General features: G+C 43.5%; 1 long non-coding RNA gene across 1 annotated transcript in view; it reads right to left on the bottom strand.

The window, feature by feature from the left end:
- LOC134729288 (uncharacterized) overlaps nucleotides 1-25,720 on the bottom strand; it is a 42,139-nt gene extending 16,419 nt beyond the window's left edge. The window contains exons 1-3 of the long non-coding RNA XR_010110257.1: nucleotides 20,235-25,720; nucleotides 3,702-3,782; nucleotides 313-361 (exon numbers count right to left, since the gene is read on the bottom strand). This is a non-coding gene — a long non-coding RNA (uncharacterized LOC134729288). The remainder of the gene's footprint in view (nucleotides 1-312; nucleotides 362-3,701; nucleotides 3,783-20,234) is intronic.
- Between the last annotated feature and the right edge of the window lie 686 nt (nucleotides 25,721-26,406).

The raw sequence follows: 26,406 nt of genomic DNA, 5'->3' as shown, positions 1-26,406 counted from the left end.
CTAGGAAATACCTTCTAGATAGTAAAGACATGTTTGTCAGAACAGAGAATAATTCAATGGAAAAGCTGGAAGATTAGACTTAAGAAATCTCTCAGAAGTAGAGCAAGAAAACAAGGAGGTGATGGCTATGAGAAAGAACCCCAGAAAATCAATGCAGGAACATCAACATCTGATGAAAAGACAAATAAATGATGGGGAAAGGTATCAAATAAGTAATGGGGGAATTTTTCCAGAGTGGAAGGACCTAATACTCAAATTGAAAATGTACACCTAGTGCCCAGCATAATGAATACAAAAAAACCAAACACTCACCTAGCACACATTATCACCAAATGTCAGATGGTCAGGGATAAAAAGAAACCTGAAAAGCAAAAAAAGAGAAAAATCCAAAATGAAAACTTAAAGTCAGCATCAGACAATTCATCCACAGCTCTAGATATTGAGAGGCTTTGACTTTATGAGGGAAAATCATACCAATTTAAAATTCTGTACATAAAGTATCAATAAACAGAATGGCAGAATAAAGACATTATCAGATACGTAGGCCCAGGAGGAACTCTCCAGGGAAACCAGAGGATTCGACAGAACACTAAATTTCTGCAAGAGGTTGAACAAAATAAAAAACATGTCCAAAGTAATTAGTTCCAAAAAATTTGAACTCCAGGCAAAAAGTCATACAGGAAAGAACATTTAATCATGGAGAGTAATAGCTGCGTGGTGAACCACAGTTACACAGTCATAATAATGAAATCACCATTGATTTTCAATTTTTAGAATCAACATACTGATAAAGCTCAGAAGATTTAATTAACATTGTAGAACAAAATATAAATATTGTAAATTTGACATTGTGAAGGTAAAAATTCAGACGACACTGGAAAGTGGAAACAGGGATAGAACTGAAGAGGGTACTTATATTATTATGTTAGAAAGTAGTGAGTGCAAAAATACACTGTTTTAATGGAAGAAAAATAAAGGCTTATTATTATTTGAAATCAACAAACAAAATGGCACAACTTTACATCTTCTGCCTCTTACATTCATTTAGAATTCTGTTGGCAGGAATGAAAACAAAGATTGTCTTTTGCAATTGAAAGATATTTTTATGAAAGAAGATGTCAGCTTATGTTGTTACTAAATAAAGATTTTGATTTGATGTTACCAAACAGTAACATATGACTTCAATTTTGACAGGTGGATGCAAAAATAGGAGAGGTGGCCATAATAGATCAAGGATGCTTTTGAATAAAGCAAGGGCCAAATCACATCATAGTGAGCTGTATAAAAATAGGTTTTGCAGGCTGGGCACGGTGGCTCACGCCTGTAATCCTAGCACTTTGGGAGGCTGAGGTGGGTGGATCACAATGTCAGAAGTTCGAGACCAGCCTGGCCAACATGGTGAAACTCCGTCTCTACTAAAAAAAAAAAAAAAAAAAAAAATAGCCGGGCATGGTGGAGCGCGCCTGTAGTCCCAGGTACTCAAGAGGCGGAGGCAGGAGAATCGCTTGAACCCAGGAGGCAGAGGTTGTAGTGAGCCAAGATCGCACCACTGCATTCCAGCCTGGCGACAGAGCGAGACACCGTCTCAAAGAAAAAAAAAAAAAAGGTTTTGCAGTAATTTATGTTAGGAACAGCTCACTTGCTAAAACGAAAAGAACCCTGTCTATAGTAATTTATATCACACTCACTTAATGCATGTTGTTTTACCAGGATATTAAATATATTACCATCATATTAATTTAACGTTAAACATTTTATTTGATGAGTTTTATGGTTTTGCTTACATTTAATTTCCTTTTTTTTTTTTTAGTTATATGATAGCTAAATGCACTTTAAATTCTTATGGTGAGGCCAGGCGTAGTGGTTCATGCCTGTAATTTTAGCACTTTGGAAGGCTGAGGTGGGAGGGTTGCTGCAGCTTAGGAGTTTGAGACAAACCTAGGCAACAAAGCAAGACCCTGTCTCTATAAGAAAAATAAATGTAGATGAGTGTGGTAGTGTGTGCCTGTAGTCCTGGCTACTCAGGAGGCTGAGGTAGGAGGACGGCTTGAGCCCAGGAGGTCGAGGCTGCAGTGAGCCATGATTGTGCCACTGCACCCCAGCCTGGGTGACAGAGTGAGACCCTGCCTCAAAAAAAAAAAAAAAAAAAAAATCAAATGGAGAACTAAGGAGAGACCCAAGTGGACAGCACTTTTTCTTTGCTCATTTTCTCTCTACTGTCCCCATTGCTGATCTAGCAGGAATTTGGCTCAGCAGGTTGGAGTAAGCTCAGTGGTAGGACTGAGACCAGAGCCGAGCTGCTCCTCCCGACACTTCACTAAGCAAAAGCACCATTGTTGTGCACTTGCGTAGGTCCTTGCTACTCATAGTGTGATCTGTGATCTGTGGGCCAGCAGCCTTGGCCTCCCCTGGAGAATTTTAAGAAATGCAGCCTCTTGGACCTCACCCCAGTCCTACTGAATCAGAATCTGCATCTTTAACAAGGTCCCCAGGTGATTTCCCATGCAAATTAAACTGAGAGACTGGCCCTCCTTTTTCCCTACAACTGTGGACCCAAAGCAGGGGAAAGCACCTGTCTTAATAGACTTCTCATCCATGGCACCTCCATCCTAGCTCAGCTCAGACTATGCACTCCTTCTCTGGGGATCATATGTGATCTGTCGCTTCTCTACTTGTGTTTCTTGATAAACTCTCTCATGGCTGAGGCCCCTTTCTCCAATATGTGGTGGATGTTTGTTGTTTTCTTCTGTCCAGATTCCTTATCTGTAAATCAGAAGAATAATATTGCTTTTCTCCTAGAGCTGTTGTGAAACTTACACATAATCATCTCTAGAAAGCACTCAGCATAGAGTAACATCTCAATAAATGCGCTTGTAATGATTGGCTGTTATCAAAGAGTCCCAAGTGAGAACACTCAGCAGGAAAAGCCTCAGATGTTAATGGTCTCCAGCCCTAGCTGTCATCGGCTTCATTTCCCTCGTCAATAGCTCATTACTTGATTGTCGAGTCACAGATGCTATAAGCTCCACACCATCACACCGAATAATAACAATTATTGCAGGTCTCATGTGTAAAGCATTGCCGAGCTGTTATCTCTTTAATCCTGAGAGGGTTCTGTCTGTTGGAGATGGTGGTGGTAGGGAACAAGGCTGTGTTAGGGGGAAGATGGTCCGTCTTACCCTCATAGAACAGTGTAGTTTGTCTCATGAGCATCTAAACCATCTTGCCCTGTGTCCTGATGTTTTATAAAGCTCAAACAACTCTTTTCCTTTTTTTTTCCTTCAACCCATTTATTTTTAAAATTTTTAAATTTTTTTTGCAGAGATGGGGTCTGTGTTGCCCAGGCTACACTCCAAATCCCAGCACCAAGTGATCTTCCTGCCTCGGCCTCCCAAAGCACTGGGATAATAGACTTGAGCCACTTCACCTGGCCCTTTCCCCCATTTCTTAATGCACTGCCTTCTCCTTAGAGACTCAGGCATGTAATCATATGAGCTGCCGCACAAATCTCATATGCTGCACTAAGGAAGACCCTTTTCCCTATGCCCCCCTCCCACCCACAAATTGAAGCATCATAAGTGAACAAAACCCTTTTCCCTTGGGACCATCTTCCTAACATGGCCACTCTCTCAGGTTGATCCGTAGTTCCTCGAACAGACTTCCAGAAGCCCGTCTCTATCAAAACTGCAAACATAACTTACCATGCCTGGCATCCCGGGAGTGGCAGGGCTTAATGTCCATACAGGACCCATATATACTTGAAATGACTAGTTCTATTGAATCTGGAAAAGAGAAGACATGGGAGGATATGAGTGTGATCTCTTAATCTTGAAAGACCGTAACGAAAGAGAGATTCAACATATTCTGGATGGTTTTGGAAAGCATTCCCAGGAAAAATGGACAGGGAAGTAATAAAAAGAAGGGAAACTACCACTGTGACCCTCTTACTTACCCTGTGGCAGGTACAATACACTGACCCATGTTACCACATTTAGTTCTCTAAACAAGACTTTGTTTAACAGATGAGAAAACCATGGCTTACACAGGCAGAGCGACCAAGCTGGAATCTAAACTCATTTGTTTTACTTTGAAATCCCCATCCTTTCCACTATGTTACATGGCTCCTTATTATGAAGGCATCTGATGGGTGATAGAAAATTCCCTGTCATGGAAAGCATTCAAACAGAGGTTGGAGGCTGGGAGATCTGCAGTGAGGTCAAGGACACTTGACGATTGGAACCTGGGGTAGTTCCTAGAGCAATACCATAAAGCAATGCTACCCAACCTTTTGGGCACCAGGGACCAGTTCCATGGAAGACAATTATTTCATGGATCAAATCGTTGGGGGATGGTTTCAAGATGATTCAAGTGCATTACATTTATTATGTGCTTTATTTCTATTATGATTGCATTGTAATATATAATGAAATAATTATACAACTCACAATAGTGTAGAATCAGTGGGAACCCTGAGCTTGTTTTCCTGAAACTAGATGGTCCCATCTGGGGGTGATGAGAGGCAGTGACAACTCATCAGGCATTAGATTATCATAAGGAGAGCACAACCTAGATCCCTCGTATGTGCAGTTCACAATAGGATTCACTCTCCTATAAGAATCTAATGCTGCCTCTGTTCTGAAGGGAGGTGGAGCTCAGGAGGTAATGTGAGCAGTGGGGAATGGCTGTAAATACAGATGAAGCTTTGCTTGCTCACCATCCACTCACCTGCTGTGCGGCCTGGTTCCTAACAGGCCATGGACTGGTACTGGTACCATGGCCCCGGGGTTGGGAACCCCTCCCATAAAGCAAGTGGACTAGGAGGTTATCAATTCCCAACAAGGCAAGAGAATAAGGATGAACTGGCCAGGCGCAGTGGCTCACGCCTGTAATCCCAGCACTTCGGGAGGCTGAGGCGGGTGGATCACTTGAGGTCAGGAGTTGGAGACTGGCCTGGCTAACATGGTGAAACCCCATCTCCACTAAAAATACAAAAAATTAGCTGGGCATAGTGGCAGGTGCCTGTAATCCCAGCTATTCAGGAGGCTGAGGCAGGAGAATTGCTTGAACCAGGGAGGCAGAGGTTTCAGTTAGCCAAGGTCATGCCATTGCACTCCAGCCTGGGCAATAGGAGCGAAACTCCATCTCAAAAAAAAAAAAAAAAAAAAAAAGAATAAAGATGAACCAAAACATAAAGCTCAAAGTATGCAGAAGCACAGCAGGCTGATTCGTAGTGAGATGCATTGGAGAAAAGGTGAAGGAAGAAGACCCAGAGTTGAAAACCGACAGTCCACAGGCCAAAACCTTCCCAAAACAGTGTTGATTCCTTTGTAGTTAATTGCCAACATCTAAAAAGTGGTAGCTTTCACCTACAAATCCAGATTTCAAAACTTGTCTTGAAAAAACAGAAAGATCTGGCAGTCGTGGGCCAGCATTCTGCATGGAACAGCCAATTGGTGGCTGGGTCTACGGGAAGGGTACAGAGGCTCCTGGTCATAGGCTTCCAACACCTTAGACATCTTACACCAAGCCATCTTTCCTTGTTTGCATTATCTGCCTGGACTCTAAAAATAACCAGAACAATTTATGTTTTCTGCTGCCATGTAGGAGCTTAGCTTAGAAAGAGCCAGACTGCTTTTGAGGTGCATCTAACATTCCCTATAGGAGAATAGGACTGGAAGCTACAATACACAGAGAGTCTGAAAGACAAGTTGTTAGGATATTTGCACTGCTGCAAAGCAATTACTAAATAGAATGTAGGAGCTTGTTCCCAACAGTGGGCTATGTTTACACAGTGGGTAAGTTTAAACAAGGAAGAAACCAAAATAGGTGAGAACTAGGGCCACAACTGCCTATTTTCCTAGCCACTGCTGCCTGAGAACTACATCAATATTATCCTAATGAGAAGACATTGATAGTTATCATTAAAACTGTACTTTAGATATTACAATTTCAGGAGGAAGCATTGAGAGAGAAGTGAGAGAGAAAGAGGCAAACTGCATGAAATGTATTCTATAGCATGGGTTTAATTATTTCCACCTGGTTGTTTTTGTAAAACTGATTTTAAAAAAAGCACTCTAGGTTTTGATAAGATGAGTGATAAAGTTTGGGTATTTGTCCCCTCCGAATCTCATGTTGAGATGTGATCCCCAGTGCTGGAGGTGGGGCCTGGTGGGAGGTGTTTGGCTGTTGGGGGTGGATCCTTAATGAATGTCTTGGTGTCATCATCCTCGTGGTGGTGAGTGAGTTCTTACTCTGAGTTCAGCGAGATCAAGTTATTTAAAAGAGGCTGGCACCTCCCACCTCTCATTCTTGCTCCTGCTCTTGCCATGTGACACACCAACTCCCCTTCCTTTCCACCATGAGTGGAAGAGGCCTAAGGCCTTCACCAGAAGCAGATGCTGGTGCCATGCTTCCTGCACAGCCTGCAGAATGGTGGGCCAAATATACTTCTTTTCTTTATAAATTACCCAGCTTTAGGTATTTCTTTATAGTAACACAAGAATGGACTAACATGGAAAATTGATATCAAGGAGTGGGGCATTGCTATAAAGATACTTTAAAATGTGGAAGCAGCTTTGGAACTGGGTAATGGGTAGAGGTTGGAAGAGTTTGGAGGGCTCAGAAGGAGACAGGAAGGTAAAGGAAAGTTTGGAACTTCTTAACAGACTTAAGGACTTAAGTAACTGTGACCAAAATGCTTAAAGGAATATGGACAGTGAAGGCCATGCTGATGAGGTCTCAGATGGAAATGAGGAACTTATTGGGTACTGGAGCAAACGTCACCATAACAAAGAGCTTGACTGAATTGTTCATGTCCTGGGGATCTGTGGAAGTTTGAACTTAAGAGTGATGACCTGGGGTATCTGGCAGAAGAAATTTCTAAGCAGCAAAGTGTTCAAGAGGTGGCCTGGCTGCTTCTAACAGCCTATGATTGGTGCCCAGACAGGAAGGCTGGAGGCATCTTCCAAAACAGTAGTGGCTCTTTGTTTCCAAGCAATAAAAACTGACACCAGCAAACAAAAACCAAAAGGTTTATTGGAAGTATATTGAGTACTTGTGGATGGATGGGAAGGCTGGAAAATGGGAAATAGAATTATGGGTAAGCACCCAGGAATCCCTGCGGATAAAAATGTAAGCAATTCTGAAGGGTCCAAGAATCAGGGACTTCCACAAAGTCCCCCAAAGAGTGCCAAGCTGGAATAGATGGGTTCAAACATTTTGAGCTATTGTGTTCTCCTAATTCCAGAGAGGGAGTTTACTAATTAGCCTAGCCTAGGTCAAGGGAAACTGGATTGTACGTTCACATGTAAGCTTTATGAAGTCAGAAGTGAGAAGACAACAACTATTATCAATCAATGTTTTCAACAGCCAGGTCAGTGTCTGAAACAAAGATGTTCAATAAATATTTGTGGAATGAACCAACGAAGGAGTGACAACACGGTTCCACCCTTTGACTAGGGTAAAATAAAGCATCTGGAAAAAAAATCCCCCATATCCAAAGCCCAAAGGAAATCAGGGTAATATCACAAGAGTAGTGCATTGAATGGGCAGCCAATAGAGGGGGGTACATAGAGAAGTACTTTTGATTTCCCAGCGAGGTTTAGATGACAAATGTGGAAAACTTCAAATCTCTCCCAGTGTTTTTCACATTTCAACATAGCAATGAGGAATCAAGGTCATATGGTATCTAAATCCTTTCTTGCTTTCTTGCCTACACAATGGTGACCAGATTTGGGGTGCTGTTGACTGTTAACCCAAGGACCCGTATCTATCCACCTGTTCTTGTTCTGATGAAAAAGGTCATATGCTGGTGGCAACCATGCCCTGAGTGAGTTCCCTGAGATGCAAGCACATCTCCAAGAACATGCCATATGTACAAGAGGCTGTTCCAAGGAGAAGCAAATTTGCACATCCCACTCAAAGGGGGGATGGCAAGGATGGGTGTGAGAAGCCCCCAGATTTTCTGCTGCTTCTCTGAGGTGCTTTAGGAAGGAGCACATGTCTCATTTCAAAGGATCAAGGAAAGAACATCACCTGGGAAATGGGAAATGGTCAAGAAGGCTCGATTATGAAGCAGCTTCAGTGTTGATGATGAAGCAATGCAGCTTTCCTAAGTGGATCCAACTGCTCGTTGCTTTTACAGTGCAAGCCATTCATTTTGCCAGTTGGTCTTTACCATGGTAGCTCTTAAATATCTTGTCTTGTGAGGTCCTCAACACACTTAATGTGTGAGTCTCATACACTCAGTTGGAGCACAGGCTAGGACTGGCCTTTCGAATGTTCCTTATAACAAAAGCAGGTCTAACGTTTCACCTCTACGTTCGCTGTAAGTTGGAGCCCTTTGTAGTGTTTCTATTACTTGGGGTTGGAAGCATTGATGCTGAGTGTTTGGGATGAACCTGTCTGGAGAGGAAAGGGGAACAAAATGTCTAGGATAGACCTAGAGCAGAGGTCAGAGGGCCCTTGGTCCTAATCTGACTATATGCATTTTTTTTTCATCCCACATAGAATTAACTTTATTTATTTATTTATTTAGAGACAGATTCTTGCTCTGTTGCCCAGGCTGGAGTGCAGTGGCGTGATCTCGGCTCACTGCAACCTCCATCTCCCAGGTTTAAGCGAGTCTCCTGCCTCAGCCTCCCGACTACTGGGATTATAGGCACGTGACACCACGCCTGGCTAATTTTTTGTATTTTTAGTAGAGACGGGGTTTCATTGTGTTAGCCAAGATGGTCTCGATCTCTTGACCTTGTGATCTGCCCGCCTTGGCTTCCCAAAGTGCTGGGATTACAGGCATGAGCCACCTCGCCTGGCCAGGATTAACTTTTTACAATGTTATTTTTGGAGTCTTCAAAATTGGGAGGCTTTACGTACAAATCTGGATTTCCAATTTGTCTTGAAGCTGTGCAAAGTCTTATGATACTAGGCTTTCCCATAAGACAGTAGAGCTGAGCTGAGCAGTGGCTGCCCCCTTTGGGCAGGGCCTGAGCTGCTGAGTGGAGGCTCCAACAACTTTGATCACAACGTAAAGTTTGTATTTGTAGGCGGTATCCTGTAGGTGTATGAGTTTGCAACCCTGAATCTACCTTTATTTCTCATCGGGAATGCCTGAGGTCTTAAATCTCTAGACTTTTCTTTGCCCTTTTGGATGTGGCTAGAGACTATTATGGGATATGAATGGGAGGCTGTTAGTGCCTTGCGGGCAGACTGGGAAGATGTAACATGGGGCTTGGTGTCTGCATGCTTTAGGGAAAGTCAATCATAATTTGAGTTCATCTTGGTGACTCTTATTGTCTGCTCTCAAGTTTTTTTTTATTTTTTATTTATTTTTATTTTTTTATTGATCATTCTTGGGTGTTTCTCACAGAGGGGGATTTGGCAGGGTCATAGGACAATAGTGGAGGGAAGGTCAGCAGATAAACAAGTGAACAAAGGTCTCTGGTTTTCCTAGGCAGAGGACCCTGCGGCCTTCCGCAGTGTTTGTGTCCCTGGGTACTTGAGATTAGGGAGTGGTGACGACTCAACGAGCATGCTGCCTTCAAGCATCTGTTTAACAAAGCACATCTTGCACCGCCCTTAATCCATTTAACCCTGAGTGGACACAGCACATGTTTCAGAGAGCACAGGGTTGGGGGTAAGGTCATAGATCAACAGGATCCCAAGGCAGAAGAATTTTTCTTAGTACAGAACAAAATGAAAAGTCTCCCATGTCTACTTCTTTCTACACAGACACAGCAACCATCCGATTTCTCAATCTTTTCCCCACCTTTCCCCCTTTTGTATTCCACAAAACCGCCATTGTCATCATGGCCCGTTCTCAATGAGCTGTTGGGTACACCTCCCAGACGGGGTGGTGGCCGGGCAGAGGGGCTCCTCACTTCCCAGAAGGGGCGGCCGGGCAGAGGTGCCCCTCACCTCCCTCCCGGACGGGGCGGCTGGCCGGGCGGGGGCTGACCCCCCACCTCCCTCCCGGACGGGTCTGCTCTCAAGTTTTTGAGCAGAGGTTTGGTTTGTAGATGGAGCCTAAATCACCTTAGTATGTGAAAGTTCAGATTGTAAAAGGCCTTGAATGCTACACTAAGGGTTTGTATATAGACAATAGGTTTGAAAACACCAAAATATCCCAAGCTCTGCTGCCCTGCATGTAGTGCCAGGCTACGTGATGCCAATCCTTGTGTTGGGAGCTGGCTGCTCCCCACTGGAGCCCAACAGGGCCATGGGGAATGAATCACAAAGCCAGGGATCAACCATCCACAGAAAGACCTTAAAAAAAAATAGACCATTTTTTTAAAAGTTTATACTTTCATAACATTTTGTAGAGACAGAAACCCACTCTGCCACCCAGGCTGGAGTGCAGTGGCACAATCATAGCTCACTGTAGTCTTGAACTTCTGGGTTCAAGTGATCCTGAAGCCTCATGCTCCAGAGTAGCTGGGACCACAGGTGCATGCCACCACACCTGGCTAATTTTTTATTTCTTATTTTTTGTGTAGATGGGGTCTCTCTACATTGCCCAAGTTGGTCTCAAACTCCTGGCCTCATGCAATCCTCCTGCCACAGCCTCCCAAAGCACTGGGATTACAGGAGTGAGCCATCACACCTGAACTCTTTCATAAATTTTGACCCAGAGTCTTTTGTGAACGTATGTCACAGATACTGATATATGTGCACAATGACACATGTGTGACCTGTTTGTGGCAACAATTTTAATACCAAAGACTGAAAACAAAATAAGCCCCTATTGATAGGGAAGCTGATCTAATTATGGCACAGCCACACAACTGAATACTGTGCCATTATAAAGGACTAAGATGTCTATGGGCTTATGTGGAACGATCTTCAAAGTATATCTTAAGTATAATTTAAAAATTGCAAGGTGCTGGCCAGGCACGGTGGCTGATGCCTGTAATCTCAGCACTTTGGGAGGCCGACGAGGGCGGATCACTTGAGGTCAGGAGTTGGAGAGCAGCCTAGACAATATGGTGAAACCCCGTCTCTACTAAAAATACAAAAATCAGCCAGGCATGGTGGTGGGCGCCTGTAATCCCAGTAACTCGGGAGGCTCAGGCAGGAGAATCGCTTGAACTCAGGAGGCGGAGGTTGCAGTGAGCTGAGATTGCGCCATTGCACTCCAGCCTGGGCGTTGCAGCAAGAATCTGTCTAAAAAAAAAAACAAAAAACTGCGAGGTGTTGATTAGTATTTTTACTGTGTTTCCATTTATTTAAAAAACGTGCAGATGCTTATTTTTGTATAAGGTAAACACTTACTTTGTATTTTTGTATCTTTAGGAGGTCCACAGTAAGTGCTAGGGCACCGGAGTTGAGAGACAGACGTTCTTTTCATTGTACATCTTTATGTATTGTTTGCCTATTAGACCATGTTGATATATGCTATTCTTTTTCGATAATAAAAATCGAGTTGTGTGCATGTAATTTTGAGCTTCATTTCTCCTGGAGGCTGCTAAGTTCTTTTTTCTACGAGCTGCAGTACAGTTTTGAAGGAAGAATCCCTAGTCCTGTTTTCCTAGCAGGACAGAGCAGGTTGTCCTGGGCCCCTGATGAGAGCTGGGATTCATTTCCTGGAATTCTGGGTGAGAACAGTGGCCAGCTGCTACGTGGGGCTTTGGGGAGCTGCTTAGCAAGTGGGCAGGAAGGATACAGGGCCAGAAAGCAATTCTGTGCTGCTTTTTGCATCTCACCTTGTATAATATTTTCAGCCTGACATGTCCCCTTTCACTACTTCACATATTGAAAGCACACAGTGTTATTTGTCCTTTCCTCTCTGGGGACCTTTCAAAAAATAAATAGCAGAGATAAAACTCTATCTTGGAGGACTGTGTCCTCTCTTGCAGCTCCCAAAACACAGGCCATGATGGGTCTCTTGCCTCAGTACTGAGGATATAGACGGGGTGAGTTAGGGCAAGGGGGACCCAGTTCAAGACCCACGAAGGACTGTCAAGGGGGTCATAGGAGATAAATTGCTCTGTCAAAAAGAGGGAAAAGGATTCTGGAAAAAGGGAGGCAAGAGCATGAAATCATCTTGGGAACACGACACATTCATTCTGAAATCAGAGAGATGCTCAGCGTGGCTGGGATGTCAGTTAAAAATGGCAGAAGTAGAAGTGGATGAGACTGGAAAATTCTGTAGGGGCTTTAAAATTTATTTTGAAAAAAATTAGATTCCTAGGAGGTTTTTTAAAAATAAGAGAGTAAAGACTCACTTTATTTGACAAAGGTAATTAGTAGTATAGAATATGGTTACCAGAACAAATCCCTCCTAGCTAAAACCAGAAGAGAGACAGTTATCCTTCCTAGCCCGAGGTGATAAACCCTAAAAGAAGGCAGTGACAGTAGCAATATAAGGTTGAGGGCAGATCTGAAAGAGATTTGTGAAATAAAATCAAATAGCTTGATTTAGGGACTAAACGAAGAAGCAGATGGAATGTCAACAATGACCGAGTGTCTGGCTTGGAGTGAATGGTGACTAGGTTGGGGAGGTAATTTTTTTTTTTAAGGCAGGATCTTGCTCTGTCGCCCAGGCTGGAGTGCAGTGGCGTGATCATAGCTCACTGCAGCCTTGAACTCCTGGGCTCAAGTGATCCTCCTGCCTCAGCCTCCCAAGTAGCTGGGACTGCAGGCACACACCATCATGCCTGGCTAATTTTTTAACGTTTTGTAGAAATGGGATCTTGCTATGTTCCTCAGGATGGTCTTGATCTTCTGGGCTCAAGCAATCCTCCCACCTTGGCCTCCCAAAGTGCAGGATTACTGGCATGAGCGACCGTGTCCTGCCCCAGGCAGTAACTTTACCTCTTACAGCTGGAGGAGTAGTTTTTGACCTTGAAGTTTTTATCTTTGTATTTCATCCACAATAATAAGAGTTGTTTGTCAGTGAATGTCCTCTAATTGCATGAATTTACTTGACTAAATATATATGACGTCCTCACGCCGGGGCTGGCACAAGGGACCTTGTAAGGTACAAAGGTCACATTAATTTTTGGAGTAGGATATTTTAGATCTCTCTCCCTCTCCTCCAAGAGAACCAGCAAAGGTTCTTCCTCCTATCTGAAGAACAATGAAAGCATCAATAAAAATTAAAAATAAATAACACTATTTTCTTTTGAAGATCAATTTCAAGTCCTGCCACTTCAGTAATTTTCCCTGTATACCAGTACAATGTTTTTTTCTACATAAACAGCAATAACTTGGGGGTTACTCAGGGAAGACAGTGAGGAGATGACTAAATTATGAACAAAATCATTAATCAAAGACTGCACAAGACTAACAAGTATCATAGCTGCTGAGTGTGACGATACTTTTGTTTTGTTGTGAGCAGCTCAGACCCAAGGGGAATGGATGAGCCTTTGGAATTGCTTGGAGGGAGGAACAATGGAGGATCAATACTCACTGGCAGTATGGCTTCTCTGGCCACCGCAAAGCCTGCTCAATGACAACCTGGCTAGGTCTCTTGGCCCTGTTGGGATGAGGCTGTTGTGCTGTCTTGGGGAGGGCAATCCTTCCTCTTGACAGTTTCCTGGAATTTGCTAGGCTTAGAGGCTGCTTTCCTTTGCCTCAAGCAGGATTTAACAAGCTGTGGAGGTTTTCGGTTCTGCTGCTTTTTCTGCAACTCTTTTCTTGTTCAGTTGCCAGCAGGCCTTCGTCCTTCTAGGATTCCAAGCTGTGGCTTCTCTGAAGGCTGATGTAATGGTTCTAAGCCTCAGAATAGAAGACCCACTTTTTGATATGATCTCTCTGTTGTCAGCCTGTATGTTCACCTCACTGACTCCTCTTTTCCCTCTTAGCAGCCCTTCTAAATGTCCTACCAGCATCTTTAAATGTCTTTCCCCATGAGGATCTCTCCTTGGTTCTCCTTTGATCTCTATTTACTCTCTTCTTAGGCTACTCCATTAAATTGCATGGTTTCAGCTAATGAATCTATATAAAAAGACTCCAAAGCATTCATCTTTAGGTTCAACTTCTTGCTTGAATTCTGGTCCAGCATTCATTCATTTATTCGTTGATCAATTCATTCAGAAAACATTTATTGCCCATCTGTGCTATGCCAGACCCTGCCCTAAGCAGTGGGCATAGAGACGAGACAGACACAACCCCGGCCCTCATGAAACCTCCATTCTAGCTCTTCCAGTTTTCTGTTAGACATTTAGACTTACATGTGTCTCAAACCTGTCCCAGTCTGGATATATAACCTGTGCCATCCAACCTGCTCCCTCAGCCTGCCAGACTTCTGTTAAGGGCCTCACAGTCTCTGGGGCCACCCAGTTACACACATCTCCTCTCTGTCTTATCCCCAACACTCACTCTCCACTGTGTCCCTACCACCAAGGTTCTGTGCCATTCATGTTTGTTTCCAGCTCCCCTTAAAGGCAGGAAATGAAGAGTAGAGAGAAGACACAGCGAGTTTCAAGACCTCATATTTTATTTGGGATGCAAGCAATGATTCTTCATTTTTCTTTTCTTTTTCTTAGAGTTGGAGATGAGGTCTGGAGATGTTTCCCAGGCTGGATTCGAACTTCTGGGCTCATGTCATCCTCCTGTCTCGGCCTCCAGAGTAGCTGGGACCACAGGCACATGCCACCATGCCTGGCTGGTTACTGTACACGTTTAAAGATTAAAAAAAAAAAATCAAGGGTGTTTGAAAAAAAAAAATACTACCCTGTCTGTGTGTTTATTTACATACCCCTATAGGCACTGGAGTTTTTGATATCTAGGTAGGTCGACAGAAAAAAAAGGCTCCTTTCTCACCTACCCCAAAGCCCAGATCAACAAAACAGTTAAAAAAAAAGAAAGAAGAAAAAAAGAAAAAAGAAAAAAACCTCAGCTGCGCAGACAAACACAGAAACTGAGGACGGGGAAGAGAAGAAAGTTGTGGATTCTATTCCAGATGCAATTTCCAATCTCCCATGCATAGTAACAGACAACTCCTTCCTAACGTAAATTGCCAGCCATCAAGTATTCTTAGGTGGTATTTGAATTTAAGTAAAATGACTCCTTGGGCAACTACCTGACGGCCAACAGCTTTTACAACAGGTTTTCTGATATAAAGTGTTTTACAGAGAGCTTGTATCTTTTTCCTACCGAGCATTACATTCTGAACAGAAACTTCATAAGATTTTTCAGCAGAGAGTTTTAAGAGTTTCCATCATAGGACCTAACAACAACTGTGTTCTATTATTTTTAGTGCAAGAGTAAAGACCCAAGAGAAACAGCATTTTCAATTTGACTTTATGGCCCCCCAAGTTGTGCTCGAGGTAAATGAAAGTTAAAAACTGGTACTGGGAAAAGAGCAAGGACTTTCGACTCCAACTTGGGTTTGAAATCCACTACTACTTATGAGCTATTGCACTTTGGGCAAGTTGCTTAAGTCATTTGTGTCTCAGTTTTCTCATCTATTAACAAAAGTAATTCTACTCTATAGAATTGATGCAGCAAAGGTTTATAGTATGGAGCCTCATACATAGTAGGGTATCCCAAATGCTTTAGTTCTATGTAACTCAACTCAAACCAGCTTAAGAAAAAATGAAAATTTCTTGGCCTGCCTAACTGAAAAGTTCAGCGTAAGGTGGCTTCAGGCATAGCTGGATCCAGGAGCTCGAACAATGTCATCAGGATACAATCACCCCCAACTTTAGGCTTCATTCTTCATTGAGCCCAGTAGACTAGCTAGCTTATTTCTGGAGCAAGCAAAACAGAAAACTCTGAAAGAACAGAGGCTGAGATGCAGAAGGCCTGGATGAACCCTTTCTGGACAGGAAAAAACAGGTTTGGACACCATAGCCCATGTGATGTGTCCTAGTGGGAATGGCATTCAGGCCAGCGTAAGGACACATTTCATCTTTGAGGGCAGCAAAGATCCCCTGGTGGCCATCAAGCAGACCACCCGGAGGCAAAACTCCTTAGCTGAGGAATTCAGAAGTAATTAGACTTTTCTATTATCTGAAGCAGACACCTGGTACCAGGCTTCTTTTCTAAAATGTGTAAGAAACTAGAATTTCTATACATCTCTGCATAGCATGCATGTCAGAACTCATTGTGCAAAACTTGCTGACATCAAGGCACCAAAATGTCTACAAATGTAATCATTTATCATGACCAACATGGATGATAGGGCCCAAATTACCCTTAGGCTCTGTATTAGTTCATGCTCATGCTGCTAATAAAGACATACCTGAGACTGGCTAATTTATAAAGGCTAGAGGTTTAATAGACTCACAGTTCCACATGCTTGGAGAGGCCTCACAATCATGGCTGAAGGCGAAGGAGAAGCAAAGTCACGTCTTACATGGTGGCAGCCAAGAAAGCATGTGCGGGGAACTCCCCTTTATAAAACCATCAGATCTTGTGAGACTTATTCACTATCATGAGAATAGCATGGGAAAGATCCACCCCCACGATTCAGTTACCTCCCACTGGGTCCCTCCCATGACATGTGGGAATTATGGGAGCTACAATTCCAGATGAGATTTGGGTGGGGACACAGACAAACCATATTAAAGTAAAAATCCACCATGGCACCCTCAGTCCTCTCTTCCTGGGGCACCTTGATGCCCTCTTCTGCAGGGTTCTTTCTTTTTAAAAAAACCTATACTGTTGTTGGGAAATTCTTCTTACTACCGGTGAGCCAATCACTTTCCATTGCCAGGGCTCTGATGCCTCTCCTGGTAATCATCATCAAAGTCCCATGGAACAGGCGGGTCCAAGATTATAATTTCCATTTGGCAGATAAGGAAACTGAGGCTCCGTCTGAGTTTTCTCTTGCTGCTATTACACATTACCATAAACTCAGTGACTTGAAACAATACAGGTTTATTATCTTGCAGTTCTAGAGGGCAAGAGTCTGGAATAAACCTTACTGGGCTAAAATCAAGGTGTCACAGGCCTGTGTTTCCTCTGGAGGCTGTGAAAGAGGATCTGTTTCCTTTCCATTTCCAGCTTCCAAAGGCCACCTGTATTCTTTGGCTGATGGCCCCCTTCCATTTTTTTTTTTTTTTTGAGACAGAGTCTTGCTCTGTCGCCCAGGCTGGAGTGCAGTGGCATGATCTCAGCTCACTACAACCTCCACCTCCTGGGCTCAAGCAATCCTCTCACCTCAGCCTCCCAAGTAGCTGGGACTACAGGCACATGCCACCATGCCTGGCTATTTATTGTATTTTTTTTAATAGAGATGGGGGTCTCACTATATTGCCCAGGCTGGTCTTGAACTCCTGAGCTCATGTGATCCTCCTGCCTGGGCCTCCCAAAGGTCTGGGATTACAGGCATGAGCCACCATGCCTGGCCTCCCCTTCCATCTTTAAAGCCAGCAGCATAGCATCGTCAACTTTCTCTCTGACTCTGACCCTCCTGCCTACTTCTTTCCTTTATAAGGACACGGTGATTGTATGAGGTGCACCCTGATAAAGCAGGATAATCTCCCATCTCACATCTGAAAAGTATTTTTTGCTGTGTAAAGTAATATATTTACAGGATCCGAAGATTAGAACATGGGCATCTTCATCCACTATGCAGCCAATCACAGGCTTATAAGGTAGAAGCCCTGCAACCACTCCTTAACAGCTCAGCTGAGATTTTAACTGAGGTTAATGGTTCTGAATTAAGAGACTTCAGATAAGAATGCTGGCTCTCCTGCAGAGTTGCTGTGTGACCTCAGTTAGGCCTCTCTGACCTTCTCTCCTTTTCTGTAGAATGGGGGTGTGGTTTTTTTGTTTTTGTTTTTTTACAGACAAGGTCTTGCTCTGTTGCCCAGGCTGGAGTGCAGTGGCACAATCATGGCTCACTGAAACCTTGAACTCCTGGGTTCAAGAAATTCTCCAACCTCAGCATCTCCAGTAGCTGAGACAACAGGCATGTGCCACCATACCTGGCTAATTTTTAATTTTTTGTAGAGTTGGGGGTCTCATTATATTGCCCAACTGTTCTCGAACTCCTGGCCTCAAGTGATTCTCCTGCCTCAGCTTCCCAAAGTGCTGGGGATATTGTTTTAATGATTCAGTGAGACGCTGGCATTAAGTGTCTAGCACAGTGGCTGGCATGGAAAATGAGTGATGACAGGCATTTCCGGTGTTTTTAACAGCCTTGAACTTGCCCTTTTGAACATCTGGCTCAGGAAAAACAGGGGAAGAGCCAATGGCATATTGGAGTAGAACGAGCTTGGGCTTTGACTCAGCCATATGATGATAAAGAACTTGAACTTTCTCTGACTTTCAGTTTCTTTATTCATAAATGAATGCAGGAGGCCCTTCTGTCACAGAATTAAGCAGAAAACGTCTGCCTCATAGCTGGTACCCTCAAGAAATACAAACTTTTTCTCTCACTGCCTTCCATTCATCCTCCTTTCTAATTGATTTCCTTCACTTTTTCTCTTCTCCGTCTCTTCCTTTCTTCCTCCCTCCATCTGGCCCTTCTTTCTTTCCTTCTTCCCTACTTCCCCTCCTTTCCTCTCTCCCTCTCTTCCATTTCCCATATGTGAGACCCCTATTTAAGAGCAATTGGCCTATCTCAGGGACTTCTGGTGTCTGCTCTTGGTCTCCCCTCTTATGTGTCACCGCAGCCTGTACTTTGCATTCATCAGTTTCTTAGTCGTACAATCCAAATGCTAATGACCCCTGCCCAACCTTCCCTCTTATCCTCCTCCACTAACGCGAGTCAACACACCCTAGAATAACTGTACAGATGCAAACAGGATCCACTCTCCCCACCCCATCCCCTGTGCAGGAAGTGGACTCAAAACCGTGCCATCGTTGGAAACCTCTAACGGTCCAGAAAGGGGAGGGACAGTCTTTTGTAAGGAGCCCCCAGAGCTCCTTTCCTCCCTAGCAGGGCCCTATCTATTGAGCCAGCTGATGCCCACGCTGATGCCCTCATTCCCTTTCATGCACTGGTGGTTTTCAGTCTGATATTGAAAGTGCAATATGCTTGCCAGTAATGATGTCTTATTGGAGTGTAAAGATTTTCCCATTTTGCTGCTTTATCCTGAATTTAAAGTATTTTGAAATTCACTTACATCAGAGAGGACCAGAGGCCCGACATTTGCTGTAAATAAACTCATGCCTTCAAAGGTGTTATCTATGAAATGGGAGATGGGATAGGTTACTGTTTCTGTGGCTCATGCGCCAGCTGGCAGAATTGGTCACAGAGCTTTTCCATCATGAGAACTGGCAGCCTCTTTTCTTCCAAGTGTTGGTCACGGGTGTGAAGACACTCTGACCTTGCGTTGTGAATCTATTCAATTGAAGTTTGTCCAACATGTGGAGTTGGAGGATCATTTAGCTCTTCAGTCTCTGCTTGGAAAATCTGAAAACCCTGAAGCTACAGCAGAGACTAACAATATAATGGATTCAAGCAGGGTTTGGTGGGGTGGCTGTTATTAGTGGAGTGGTTACTGTGCACACAGCACTCTGCCAAGGGCTTTTTGCAAGTTATCTTAACTAAACCTCTCAACAACCCTGCTAGATTGTTGCAAGACCACTCAGACAGTTAGATGTTCCTGAAACTTTCTTGCCATCTACCATCATGATATTCATAAAAAATAAATCAGGAAAACTTCTCACATAAGTTGCAGTAGGTGTCTAGATTTACTAATGTGTTACAGTGACCCAGTCACGACCAGAGATTCCTTGGATCCAAAGGCAGTGTTCTCTATAGTCACAGTTGTTAAGAGCCTGCACAGGCTGGGTGCGGTGGCTCACGCCTGTAATCCCAGGACTTTGGGAGGCCAAGGTGGGCAGATCACCAAGCTCAGGAGTTTGAGACCAGCCTGGTCAACATGGTGAAACCCCGTCTCCACTAAAAATACAAAAAATTAGCTGGGCATGGTGGCGTGCATCTGTAGTCCCAGCTACTCGGTAGCCTGAGGCACGAGAGTCATTTGAACCTAGGAGGCAGAGGTTGCAGTAGCTGAGATCGCACCATTGCACTCCAGCCTGGGTGACACAGCAAGAGTCCGTCTCACTCAAAAAAAAAAAAAAAAAAAAAGAGCCTGCACACTGGGGTGCATCTTGGCTCAGCTACTTCCTAGCTGTGTGACATTGGACCAGTCATTTAAACTCTCTGGGCCTTAGTCCCCGCATTTGTAAAACGTGGATACTAATGGTACCCTCCTCATAGGGTTGCGTGAGAATTACATGAGTTCTTGTATGTGAAGCACTTAGAAGAGTAGCCACCGATGGTAAATGCTGTATAAATATCCACCAACTAAAACCTTTAAAAACGGCTTTACCTTCCCTGTGACGATGTTCTCAGCTGTCTCCCACAGGTCTGGGTCACTGGTATGCCTCAGATGACAAGCAGTAGAAAATGGAGCTCAGGTTCAGAAGGGTGGGAGGGTGGAAAAAGATGAGAGATTCCTTAATGGGTAATGTACTTTATTCTGGGAATGAATATGCTGAAAACTCTAACTTCATCACTACACAATATATCCCTGTAGCAAAATTTCACCTTCTACTGCATACATTTACACACACACACAGACACACATACACACAAAAAATCATGTTTAAACCTAATCTTTACTGTGGTGGTAGTAAGGGGTAGGGCTTTAGGAGGTGATTATTTCATGGAACTCCACCCTCATGGATGGGATTAGTGCTCTTTTTGTTTTGTTTTGTTTTTTCTTGTTTGAGACGGAGTCTCTCCCTGTCACCCAGGCTGGAGTGCAATGGTGCAATCTCGGCCCACTGCAACCTCTGCCTCCCTGGTTTAAACGATTCTCCTGCCTCAGCCTCCCTAGTAGCTGCGATTACAGGTGCCCGCCACCATGCCCAACTACTTTTTGTATTTTTAGTAGAGATGGGGTTTCACCATGTTGGCCAGGCTGGTCTCGATCTGACCTCATGATCTGCCCATCTCAGCCTCCCAAAGTGCTGGGATTACAGGCATGAGCCACCGTGCCTGGCAGGATTAGTGCTCTTATAAAAGAAGCCAGAGGGAGCTGGCTCACCCCTTCCACCATGTTGGGGTGTGGCAAGAAGGCACCATCTCTGAGGCAGAGAGAGAGACCTCACCAGACACCAAATCTGCTGGCATCCTCATCTTGGACTTCACAGCCTCTAGAGCCATCAGCAATAAGTTTCTGTTGCTTATAAATTACCCAGCCTAAGGTATTTTGCTATAGAAGCCTGAATAGACTAAGACAGGACTCTACCCCTCAACATCATTACATGGCTGTCTCATTATTCAGAACTTGAACCAAATGCCATTTCCTCACTTCCTCAGAGAGGCCTTCCTTAGTGTTCTGGTCACCTCACGCATTCATCACATTAAACTTCTGCCACTTTTAGAGGGTGGGAGAGATTAGATGGGTCAATGTGTCTGTTAAGTATTTATCGAAATCTTCACTATGTACTAGGCAATGGGGATTCAGTGATTAGCAAGATACATTCCCTTCTTCCCAAAAGAATTTATGTTTTGGAGTGGGAAGGCAGGAAATAAACAGATAAATATAAACATCTGAATACAGTAATTTCTGGTTTAGTTGAATACTTTAAAAAGGAGCCTTGTAACATATGAAAAAAAGCTCAACATCACCGATCATTCGAGAAATGTAAATCAAAACCACAGTGAGATACCATCTCACACCAGTCAGAATGGTGATTATTAAAAAGTCAAGAAAAAACAGATGCTGATGAGGTTATGGAGAAATAGGAATGTTTCTACACTGTTGCTGGGAATGTAAATTAATTTAATCAATGTGGAAGATGGTATGGCAATTCCTCAAAGGTCTAGAACCAGAAATACCATTTGACCCAGCAATTCCATTAATGGGTATATACCCGAAGGAATATGAATTATTCTGTTACAAAGATACATGCATATGTATGTTCTTTGCAGCACTATTCACAATAACAGAGACATGTAATCAATGCAAATGCCCATCAATGATAGACTGGATGAAGAAAATGTGGTACATATACACCATGGAATACTATGCATCCATAAAAAGGAATGAGATCATGTCAATTGCAGGGACATGGATGGAGCTGGGAGCTATTATCCTCAGCAAAGTAACACAGGAACAGAAAATCAAACACCACATGTTCTCACTTATAAGTGGGAGCTGAACAATGGGAACATATGGACACAGGGAGGGGAACAACACACACTGGGGCCTGTCGGGGTTGAGGGAGGGAGAGCATTAGAAAAAATAGCTAATGCATGGTGGGCTTAATACCTAGGTGATGGGTTGATAGGTGCAGCAAACCACCATGGCACACGTTTACCTGTGTAACAAACCTGAGCATCCTGCATATGTACCCTGGAATTTAAAATAAACATTTAAGTTTGAAAAAAGAGGCTTGTACAACTATTAGTCTTTCTGGAAAATTTCTGGACTGTCTTATATGGCCTCAATATCTATTTCTAAAGTCTCACTGGAGCACATAAGTAGTATGTTACTCTTGAGTTGGTTTTTAAACGGGAGTCATTGGGCAGAATACTTTCTTTCTTGTCAGAAGTCTCAAGCTAATTTCATTTAGAAGGGGTCTTGGGCTGTCAGGCCATTTCTTGATCTAATATTCAAGCACAGTGCTATTGGTGGTGGAGGGAGGAGGAGGATGGCCCAACAAGTCTCTCTCTATATAGCTTTCCTGGATTCAAGGCATGGAGCATACCTCAATAACGATCAGAAGGAGAGAGATCTGATCTCAGCAAGGGGAAATAAATAAATAAATAAAGTATTAGTTTCATGCAAACGTAACTGTCGTTTTTGTCATTAAAAGTAATGGCAAAAATTAAGCAATGTTATTACTTTTAATGACAAAAATCACAATTACCGTTGCACCAACCTAATATTTTTGCAGAGAAATAGTGCCCATCTGAGAGTCCAGCAGTATGGGAACAGGCTTATATTCAGGATGGCTTGCATCATTGATAAGAATCTCTTGAGTTTACACAGAACTTTTCACATATGCACCTGAGTCTGGCTTAGGTTTGTGCACTTGTTTCTTTTGAGCTTGTGTAGTTATATTTTATACTGCCCTGGAGAAGGCAGAAGAGTTTGTATGTACACAGAGGAAAGCACAGTGTTTTTAACAATAACAGTCTGCTCAGCCTGTATCTTCCCCCCACTTTGGAGACAGGGTCTCACTCTGTGGTCCAGGTTAGAGTGCAGTAGTGCAATCACAGTTCACTGCAACCTCCACCTCCCAGGCTCAAGCCATCCTCCTGCCTCCTACTCAGGAGGTTTAATAACCTCCTAAGTAGCTGGAACTACAGGCATGACACCACTGCACCCAGCTAATTTTTGTAGTTTTGGTAGAGACAGGATTTCACCATGTTGCACAGGCTGGTCTCAAACTCCTGGGCTCAAGCAATCCACCTGCCTTGGCCTCCCAAAGTGTTGGGATTACAAGTGGGAGCCATTGTGTCCACTCAGCCTATATCTTAATGATGAGGATGGATCCCTTGACACGTGGAGCCCATTTTCTAACAGGTGTCAGGGGACTCCTCTTTGCAGGACTCCTGGCTCTCAATTGGATATAAGCTTGCTATGGACTGGATTATGTCCCTTAGAATCTGTATGTTGAAACTCTAACCCCCAATGTAATGGTACATAGAGATGGGATGGGGCCTTTGGGAGATAATTAGGTGTAGATGAGGTCGTGAGGCTGGGATCCTCATGGTGGGATTAGTGACCTTATAAGAAGAGATACCAGAGAGCCATCTCTCTTTCTCTCTCTCTACCATGTGAGGAGCAGCTGTCTGCAAGCCAAGAGGAGAACCTTTGCCAGATCCCGACCATGCTGGTTCACTGATCTCAGACTCTAGCCACCAGAACTATGAGAAAATACATTCATGTTGTCAGCCACCCAGTTTATGGGATTTTGTTACGGCAGCTGGAGCTAAGAATTCAGGTCGGGTGTGTTGGCTCACGCCTATAATCCCAACACTTTTGGAGGCTGAGGTGGAGGTTGCTTGAGCCCAGGAGTTCAAGACCAGCCTGGGCGACATAACAAGACCCTGTCTCCACAAAAAGTAAAAAATTAGCTGGGTGTCATGGTGTGTGCCTGTAGTCCCAGCTACTTGGAAAGCGGAGGTGGGAGGATCACTTGAGCCTGGAAGTTTTAGGCTATAGTGAGCCATGTTTGAGCCACTACTTCTCTGGAGCAGGACCCTGTATCAAAAAAAAAAAAAAAAAAAAAAAAGGCAGAACTCAAGTCAGCTAACATTTACAGTGTGCCTTTCATGCACCAGGCAATATGCTAAGCCCTGGAGACATGAAGAAAAAGAAGATTTAATCTTTGCCTTAAGGGAAATCATAGTTTAATAGGAAAGACTGCAAATTAGATTACGTTATCACATAGAATTGTTATTTGAGTACTTAATTCTAATAGCAACTGAATCCAAAAGCCTCTTCATTTAAAGCCCAGGTGGTAAATTTCCAGATTTTTTCCATATAAGCAAGACTTATTCCTTGAGAGCGCATAAAGGAGGCAGTCCCCATGAACCCCCTAGATTTTTTTGTCTCACAAATAGACCTAAGATAGCAAATACGGCAAAAGCTTCTTAAGAATGAGACCCTTTTAAGACAAAGTTCCCCTTAAAGCTTGACATGTTCAGAATGACAAGTGTGCTGCTTAAAATCTTACCTCTCAGATTCCCAATCTTTTCAGACTGGCCACCTGATGTTGTTACAGTCTTGCCAGTGCACCACAATAAAGCAGTCTCTCTTTGCGAAGTTTCACTCAGAGTTAATTGTCTCAGGACCAAGAGAATTAAGGAGCATGGACACAAAAGGTGAGGTTGAAGTGAAAGTTTAATAAGTGAAAGAAGTAAGTTCTTTGCCACAGAGAGGGGACATGGAAGAAGGCTGCCATTTTTACAGTTGAATACAAAGGCTTTTATAAGAAACCAAGGAGGGCTGGGTGTCTCATTTGCATAATGCATGAATTTCTGGTAGCTCCACCCCATCCTTCTAGTGCGCATGTGGGCCCTTAGCTCAAATTACTCCATATTGCTTTGCTCCTCTTACTGCACATGTGTCAGGGAATGGAATTTTCCATTGCAGGGCATGTCTGGGCAAGTCACCTGTGTAGCCTTTCTTATCTGTGCAGCTGTGGACATGTCTTAGGCAAGCCCCCCTGTGCAAGTTTCTTTATCTGTGTCTGCAGGCAGTTCTTTTGCTTGAACTGAGGAACCACCCTAGCTGCCCCCCGACCAGCTTCTTCCTTTCTCCTCTCTCAGTGTAACCCCAAAAATCATGCCCTCCAGATAGCAGAGATTAAGAAGAAGTATCTGCACTTAATTACAAGTCAAGATCTCAAGGACATAAAACAAGAAGAGTGGAAAATCTCATCTGGTTTTCATTTCAGGGACCCATAGCAAAGTTTATCTTAACAGACACAGGTCTAGTCAGAACTGCAAAACTGACTGATCTGCAGAGCCAGCTCAAACTGCAGGCTTATAGGCTTTCCAGGTCCATGTTCTACTCCATGCCCCTCTTTACAACAGAACAACACAGAAGGACAAGGACAAAGAAAAATGGCAACAACAAAAAAAGGCTGTTTCTGAGGGGAAAGGGATCAAACGATATGAATATTCATACCACAAAATACCAAAAGTACACCAGAGACATCACACCCCAAGACTAGCCACACAGATCCTTTTTTTGCCGTTAATCAAACTTTGCAGAGGAGACAGATAGTGATTTTTACTGTTTGCTCAACTGGATTACACAGAGAACCAGGCCAGGAGCCTGGCTGGCACGAAATTCTTACACTTTTGCCACGGTGTCAGTTTCCTGGGTTCCCTTTGCTGTGGCTTCCTGAAAAAAAAGAACAATTTTGATGATCTTGCTCACAGTGCCATAACTGTGGGGCCCAGGGCCCTTTGCCCCCTAAAGTTTTGCTGAAAGTTACTGAGGCAGATTGATGAATAGAAGAGTGGCATACAAATTTATTTCACGTGTATACACAGACGCCTTCAGAATGAAGACTCAACTTCCCAAAAAGGCTGTAAAAGGAAGATAAATCTCGAGACCCCAAACTCACTAAGCCAAAAGGAAAAGTCAAGCTGGGAACTGGGTGACACAAACCTGCTTCCCATTTGGTTCCTAAATAAGATGGCTACAAAGATAAAAAGCTACATACCTCCCTCACATTTTGCCCATAAGGAAATTCCTTGTAGGCTCCAAGATCTTTACCTTAAATCATTTCTGTTGAATTTCACCTTGGCAATGTAAATTAATAATTTGTCTGCCCAAGCGAGGACCATAAGACAGAACTCAAAGTCATCCCTCCACTCACCTGAGACAAATGCATATCTGATTACTTCCCCTGACCTACTGTCTATGTTACTGTATGTAAAACTGCAGATTCACTGAGCCAGAGGAAGGCAGGAATGACTATTTCCTCTACCCCCTCTCACATGAAAATTGTGTATTCCCTCAATATCTG

The sequence above is a fragment of the Pan paniscus genome, chromosome 18 (genome assembly GCF_029289425.2).
Source record: "Pan paniscus chromosome 18, NHGRI_mPanPan1-v2.0_pri, whole genome shotgun sequence".
In the NCBI taxonomy this organism is placed as follows: Eukaryota; Metazoa; Chordata; class Mammalia; order Primates; family Hominidae; genus Pan; species Pan paniscus.
Note: the sequence above shows the minus strand (reverse complement) of the source record. Positions and strands in the feature narration are given on the sequence as shown.